Source organism: Gossypium hirsutum, chromosome A08 (genome assembly GCF_007990345.1).
Source record: "Gossypium hirsutum isolate 1008001.06 chromosome A08, Gossypium_hirsutum_v2.1, whole genome shotgun sequence".
NCBI lineage: Eukaryota > Viridiplantae > Streptophyta > Magnoliopsida > Malvales > Malvaceae > Gossypium > Gossypium hirsutum.
Genome location: NC_053431.1, coordinates 107022547 through 107031080, shown reverse-complemented (window position 1 = coordinate 107031080; position 8534 = coordinate 107022547). Strand labels below are relative to the sequence as shown.

Sequence of the window (8534 nt, the reverse complement as noted above, 5' to 3'; positions counted from 1 at the left end):
AATTATTATTATTACTAATTAATTTACTTTTTCTTTATCTTGACAGGTTTTTATAGTTTATGACTAGAAGAAACCCGTCGGGACCATTACTTTTTGACGAAGAAATCGATCGCACAGTTCGTAGAAACCAAAGAGAAATAAGGTGAAGCTTAAGATACACAGAGAACGAGCAAGAAGATGATACTCAACCCCCAACCAAAGAGATGGCTGAAAACCAAGGCAATCAGCTACCTCCTACAATTGCGACTAATCAAAATCCTGCTCCACGTACTATGTATGACTATACTAAACCTTCTTTAACAGGAACTGAGTCAAGTATAGTTATACCTGCTATTGCTACGAATAATTTCGAACAGAAACCTAACACAACTCAGATGATACAGTAGTTTGTTCAGTTTGATGGTTTGTAGGATGAGGATCCCAACACTCACTTGGTGAATTTTCTGGACTTTGCGACACTTTCAAAATTAATGGCATTTCTGATGATGCCATTCGCCTTCGATTATTCCCTTTTTCACTGAGAAACAAAGCTAAATAATGATTGAACTCATTACCACGAGGGTCCAACACTACTTGGGAACAAATGACCGAAAAATTTCTACTAAAATATTTTTCGCCGGCTAAAATGGCTAAGTTACATAATGATATCTCTTCTTTTGTGCAGATGGACTTAGAAACACTTTACGATGCATGGAAGAGATACAAGAATCTATTACGAAGGTGCCCTCACCATGGGTTATGTAGCACCCCAAACCCGGCCCAGATGTTATGGCTGGATCCGACATGCCACATCGAAGCGTTCTAAACATTTTATATTGTTGATCCAGAAAAACTTACTTAGTGTTTTAAAAGATAATTTTATTATAGGTTAAAGTGAATGGAAGCTGTGCACCAGGTAGGAAACCGAAAAAGAGGAGGTGAGTCTATCGGACTACTTAAGTACCAAGCTCTCTTCGGATCCAATCCTAGACATGCACACCGCCATTGCCACACCTTAACGTCATGTACATTTCTAGGAAACCGATTTGATTAAGTCCTTTTTAGGAAAGTGATTAATTTTAGAAAATACTTTCATTGCGAAAGCTTTGCTTGTTGTCGTGTTATTTTGAAATCAATTGTTGTTTTTGAAAACGCGCCCTAAAGCTATCCAATTTCAACAGTTAAAATAAGTAATACTTATCTTAGTAACACATATTAAAACCATCAAGAATAATTAAGCGGTCTTATTACATTTAAAAAAAACCCAAAACCTCAAACGTAAATAAAAGGATATCCAGTTCACCAAAAGAAAATCAAACTTTTAGAACGGGTGGCCACTCCAAATTCCCTCACAGCTCCAAGCCCACTATGGTTGGGGATTACCTGCGTGGATGGAAATAAAAGGGGTGAGTTTGGGGAAACTCAATGTGTAAATTAACCCAACCATAGCCTATATCAGCTCAAACCACAGAAACAGAATAAGTTGGCCTTAGCCCAGAACAGAAATTCAGAATAAAGCCCATAGGCCATAACAGAACAGAACAGATATTACATGTTTATGCTGAAACCCAACCATATCCAACCGTATACACCCCGTACTAACCTTACACCGTGTGGGGAGACAACTCGACCCACCCAACCGCTACACACCACAGAATTTGCAGCATGGCTGCCAGAACAGATAATGTGACAGAGTCACCAGATACAGATAATCGTGGCAGAGCCACCAGAACAGATATATGTGGCAGAGCCACCAGATCAGATATTTGTGGCATAGCCACCAGGACGCTTCCTCCATAATATAACCCATGTCCCCATGCAACAGAAATAATATGTCATGGCATACGTATACAAAAACAGAACATCATGCTTTTCAGAAAAATAACCCTAGGGGTATAACGGTAATTTTGCATACATAGGGGTGTTCAAGTAATTTCACTATTCTTAAGGTTTTCATACATAACATAGCCATTTACGTACGATCAGAAACACTTACTGCGTTTTCTTACCAACTTGGACCCGTTGGCCCATTATCCTGTTTTTGGCCCATTAAGCCCAAAAATATCGAAATGCATGGAATCGCGCACTCTGCAGTCTTACTCATTTGTTTGGCTCAACTTCACCTATCTTCCATTTTTCATCAAAAGAACATGAAACAACAACCATTTCCTTCATTTTAATTCATGACTAAATGCTCACAACACAACTAAAAACCAAAATATGCTTCAAGAGTTAAGGTAGAATCAAGAAGAATTCATGAACCTCAAAATAAAAGCAAACTACCATGAACTTACCTTCAATTTTCTTCCCCAGGTGACCGAACATTCTAGAGCTTTCTCCTCTCTTTTCTCTTCTCTAACTTTAGGCTATGATGAACAAAGATGGACAAAACTTTGTTCTTTTCACCCCTTTTTTTTAATAAAATTTCATATTTCATCTATTTAATTCTTTAATACAAAAGACATGAAATTCCCATCATGGAACATTTACCTAACCCATTATCATGGAACATTTACCTAACCCATTATCAATTTTTATCAATTTGTACCATAAATTATGGATATCAAGTGCACATATTGTCTTCAACAACATGATGGCCGGACACTTCTTGTAAAATGGGAGGTTTGACATGCAAATCCTCCTATTTTGCACTACTATTTATTTGGCCATTACAAATTAGCCTATAGAATTTTCAAACATTTTCACATAGGTCCTATTTCATAATTTCACTCACAAATGACAAAATCAAAGCATGAAATTTTGCCAACATTCACAGAATTCCTGAAAATTGGGGCGTTACAACTCTACCCCTCTTAAAGAAATTTCAGCCTCGAAAGTTACCTGATCCAAATAGTTGTGGGTATTGTTGACACATAGTCTCTTCTGATTCCCAAGTAGCTTCTTCCCTTCCATGATTACGCCACAGTACTTTTATCAACAGAACCGACTTCCTTCTTAGAACTTTAACCTCTCGATCTAAAATTTGTATGGGTTCTTCCTCAAAGGTCAAATCAGTCCTTACTTTAATCTCCTCCACTGGCACAACATGTGAGGGATCCGATCGATATCGTCTTAACATAGACACATGAAAAGCGTCATGGATTCTGTCTAACTCTGGTGGTAACTTTAACTAATACGCTACTGGCCCTACCCGCTTAAGAACTCGATAAGGCCCTATAAACCACGGACTCAATTTGCCTTTCTTGCCGAATCTCAAGATCTTCTTCCAAGGTGAAACCTTTAAGAAAACCATATCCCCAACCGCGAACTCTATCTCTTTGCGCTTTAGTTCCGCGTACGATTTCTGTCTATCAGATGCCTCTTTTAATTGATCTCTTATCAACTTAACCTTACTTTCAGTATCTGCCACGAACTCCAGTCCAATCACTTGTCGTTCACCCAACTCTGTCCAACACGTAGGCATACGACATCTCCGCCCATAAAGTGCCTCATATGGAGCCATCTGAATACTTTCTTGGTAGCTGTTATTGTATGCAAACTCCGCCAATGGCAAGTAGTCCTCCCAACTCCCACGAAAATCGATGATACAACCCCTTAACATATCCTCCAAAATCTGAATAACCCTCTCCGACTGTCCATCTGTCTGTGGGTGAAAGGCAGTACTGAAATCCAAATGTGTACCCAATGCCTCCTGCAACTTCTTCCAGAACCGAGATGTAAACCTAGGGTCTCGGTCAGAAATAATCGACACTAGCATTCCATGTAGTCGCACTATCTCTACCACATACAACCTAGCCAACTTTTGCAGGGAGTAATCAGTACGAACTGGTATGAAATGGGCAGATTTTGTTAACCTATCCACCACTACCCACACAGAATCTTTCTTGGTGGGTGTCAAAGGTAGCCCACTCACAAAGTCCATAGTGACTCTCTCCTACTTCCACAATGGAATTTTCATCGGTTGCAGTAGTCCAGAAGGAAATTGATGTTCAGCTTTCACTTGCTGGCATGCCAGACATTTCCCCACGAACTCCGTTACTTCTCGTTTAAGCCCAGGCCACCAGTACAGTTGTTGCAAGTCGTAATACAACTTATTCCCTCCAAGATGCATGGCACAAAGTCCCCCATGAGCTTCCTTCAATATTGACTGTCTCAAGTCAGAGTCTTTCGGAACACAAATTCTTCCTCGAAAGCATAAAACTCATTCAGTATTTAGTCCAAAACCCTCATTCTCACCCTTCTCAACTTGCTGAAATCGAAGAACCAACGAGTTATCCTTCAACTATTTTTCTTTAATCTGCTCAGTCCAAATAGGCCTCACTTGTAATTCTGCTAACAAACTTCCATCATCAAACAGACTCAAACGTGCAAACAAGGCTCTCAAATCAGAAACAACCCTTCGACTCAACGCATCAGCCACCACATTAGCCTTACTTGGGTGGTACTCAATCGAATAGTCGTAATCCTTAAGCAACTCTACCCATTTTCGTTGCCTAAGGTTTAACTCCTTCTAAGTTAACAGATACTTTAGGCTCTTATGGTCCGTGTATATGATACACTTTTCTCCATATAAGTAATGTCTTCAGATTTTCAACGCGAAGATCACTGCTGCTAGCTCTAAGTCGTGCGTAGGGTAGTTCGATTCATAGGACTTAAGCTGCCGCGAAGCATAAGCGACCACCTTACCCTCTTGCATTAGTACACATCCTAACCCCACATGTGACGTATCGCTGTACACAGTGAAGTCCTTCCCAGACTCTGGTTGAATCAACACTGGTGTTTCAGTCAATACCTTTTTCAAATGGTCAAAAGCTTTTTGCTGACTCTCAGTCCAGACAAATGCTACCCCTTTCCTTAACAGTTTCGTCAATGGTGCAGCAATCAGAGAAAATTCTTCTACGAACCTTTGGTAATAGCCTGCCAAACCCAGAAAACTCCGAATTTTCGATACTGATTTTGGTGGCTTCCATCCCAGAACTGCCTCAACTTTTCAAGGATCCACTCTAATTCCTTCAGCAGAAACCACATGACCTAGAAAAGCCACTTCTCGCAACCAAAATTCACAATTGCTGAACTTCGCAAAGAGTTCCTTCTCCCTTAACACTTGCAGCACTAAACGGAGATGCTCATCATGTTTCGCTTCAGTTTCAGAATATACCAGGATATCGTCAATAAAGACGACTACGAACTGATCCAAACATGGTTGGAACACACGATTCATCAGATCCATAAACGCTACAGGAGCATTCGTCAGTCCAAATGGCATAACCAGAAACTCGTAATGACCATACCGAGTCCTGAATGCCATCTTATGGATATCTACCTCCTTGACCCTTAACTGATGATATCCAGATCGAAGGTCGATCTTGGAAAATATAGAAGCTCCTCTAAGCTGGTCGAACAGATCGTCAATCCTTGGCAGTGGATACTTATTCTTAATCGTCAGTTTGTTCAACTGGCGATAATCAATACACATCCACATCATACCATCCTTCTTTTTCACGAATAGCACCTTTGCTCCCCATGGAGACACGCTTGGCCTAATGAAGCCCCTATCCAACAACTCTTGAATTTGTGCCTTTAGCTCTACCAACTCCTTCGGTGCCATTCTATATGGTGCGATAGACACTGGCGCCGTTCCAGGCAACAAGTCGATTCCAAACTCCACTTATCGGTTAGGAGGCAATCCTGGAAGCTCCTTCGAAAAAACATCTTGGAACTCATTTACGGTCCTAACCTTATCCACTGTCAGTCCCTCCTCTTTCGACTAACTTACAAATGCCAAATAGGCCTCACAACCTATATTCTGCCACATTCGGGGCTATACCAGACACGCCCCTAAAGATCTCCGCTCTGTTAGCCCGAAGTCGTTCAGAAATAGATCTCTAAATTCTGTTGCCCGTACTTGCCCCGACAACGCTTTCTAGAGCACGAAGCATTTCCTGTGACAAGGCATCATCCCCGGCACCACGGTCATGAGACTCTACCTCTGTTGCCGGTGGTATCGGTGCATCCACCACCGGCATATGTCCCGAAGACAAAGATCTCGCTCGAGCACTTCCTCGGCTCTGTCCACGGCCTCTTCCACGAGCGGCTCTTGTACTCATATCGTATTATTCGATTACGAATTTTTATGCATTAATTCAATATTCCAGTGTTTATTACGGATGTTTTATGAATCAGATAGTAATTCAGAGTTTGTTTTCGCAGAATCGAAGTCTAGCTATAGTTTCAGTCTCTTATCAAATTTTTCTATGGTTTCAGTATCATCCTATCTAGAGTATCCTAGCAGGATTTTAGTACAGACAGATAATTCAGAAAATATTTAGAAAAATTCAGAATACTTACAGACTTGAGCCGGAGATTCGGGTGCCACCTTCAAAAGATCTAAATTTTGAAAACCAAGTTTTTTGCAATCTTTATAAAATTTTCATTTTTGAAAATATTTATATTTGTAAACCCATTCCACAGCCGAGTTGTTGCAACCTAGGTTCTGATACCACTAAATGTAACCCGGCCCAGACGTTATGGCCGGATCCGACATGCCATATTGAAGCGTTCAAAACATTTTATATTGTTGATCCAGAACAACTTACTTTGTGTTTTAAAAGATAATTTTATTATAGGTTAAAGTGAATGGAAGCTGTGCACCAGGTAGGAAACTGGAAAAGAGGAGGTGAATCTATCGGACTACTTAAGTACCAAGCTCTCTTCGGATCCAATCCTAGACATGCACACCGCCATTGCCACACCTTAACGTCATGTACATTTCTAGGAAACCGATTTGATTAAGTCCTTTTTAGGAAAAGTGATTAATTTTAGAAAATACTTTCATTGCGAAAGCTTTGCTTGTTGTCGTGTTATTTTGAAATCAATTGTTGTTTTTGAAAACGCGCCCTAAAGCTATCCAATTTCAACAGTTAAAATAAGTAATACTTATCTTAGTAACACATATTAAAACCATCAAGAATAATTAAGCGGCCTTATTACATTTAAAAAAAAACCCAAAACCTCAAACGTAAATAAAAGGATATCCGGTTCACTAGAAGAAAATCAAACTTTCAGAACGGGTGGCCACTCCGAATTCCCTCACAGCTCCAAGCCCACTATGGTTGGGGATTACCTGCGTGGATGGAAATAATAGGGGTGAGTTTGGGGAAACTCAGTGTGTAAATTAACCCAACCATAGCCTATATCAGCTCAAACCACAGAAACAGAATAAGTTGGCCTTAGCCCAGAACAGAAATTCAGAATAAAGCCCATAGGCCCATAACAGAACAGAACAGATATTACATGTTTATGCTGAAACCCAACCATATCCAACCGTATACACCCCCGTACTAACCTTACACCGTGTGGGGAGACAACTCGACCCACCCAACCGCTACACACCACAGAATTTGCAGCATGGCTGCCAGAACAGATAATGTGACAGAGTCACCAGATACAGATAATCGTGGCAGAGCCACCAGAACAGATATATGTGGCAGAGCCACCAGATCAGATATTTGTGGCATAGCCACCAGGACGCTTCCTCCATAATATAACCCATGTCCCCATGCAACAGAAATAATATGTCATGGCATACGTATACAGAAACAGAACATCATGCTTTTTAGAAAAAAATAACCCTAGGGGTATAACGGTAATTTTGCATACATAGGGGTGTTCAAGTAATTTCACTATTCTTATGGTTTTCATACAAAACATAGCCATTTACGTATGATCAGAAACACTTACTGCGTTTTCTTACCAACTTGGACCCGTTGGCCCATTATCCCGTTTTTGGCCCATTAAGCCCAAAAATATCGAAATACACGGAATCGCGCACTCTGCAGTCTTATCACTTTAATTTACCATATACATCAAACTATTAATCTCATGAGCATTCACACACTTGTAAGATTTCAAAATACCGGCTTTTTGGCATTTCGGCTTTTCGGCTTGTGCTGATCTAGTCTATAAGAGGGTGTTAGTTACACACCTGTTTGCGACGATATGCTGACGAGATCCACACACGAATTGCCTACAATTGGATTACTAACACGTTAATCTAACTATTAAAATACGAACTACGTATTAACCCCTTACAATATTCGGCCAACCATACCTACAGATCATAGTAAGCTTATAAGAAATCAATAAGCAACTCATTAACAAATTTTTGTCAATGTTTACCACATAATCATAATTTCACTGCAAGCTGTCTTCCTGAGCAATAGTCACTAAATCATTTATTTCTGGAGATACGAAACTCCAAATCAAGTGCCGTTAATTTTCCCTAAAAATAGACTCATATATCTTCTATCCATAAAATTTTCAGAATTTTTGGTTTGGCCAATCAATACTAGATTTTTCTTAAAGTTTCCCATGTTTCACTGTTTGACTAATCTGACCACTCTTCATTACGAATCAAATTTCTCATTGTACAGAATTCAAAATATGTTCTCGTTTATTTTATTTGAAACTATACTCATTAAGATTTAATTACATAATTTATTCACCTTCTAACTCATCTCTCACAATATATGGTGATTTTCCAAAGTCACGTTACTGCTGCTGTCTCAAGCAGATTTATTACGAAATCACTCTTT

The 8534-nt window shown here is 39.8% G+C and overlaps 1 non-coding gene across 1 annotated transcript; it reads right to left on the bottom strand.

Annotated features, from left to right (window-relative positions):
* Nucleotides 1–632: 632 nt before the first annotated feature.
* On the bottom strand, nucleotides 633–738 carry LOC121205393 (small nucleolar RNA R71). The gene has a single exon (XR_005900472.1). It is a non-coding gene; the product is annotated as a small nucleolar RNA R71 (small nucleolar RNA).
* Nucleotides 739–8534: the final 7796 nt, after the last annotated feature.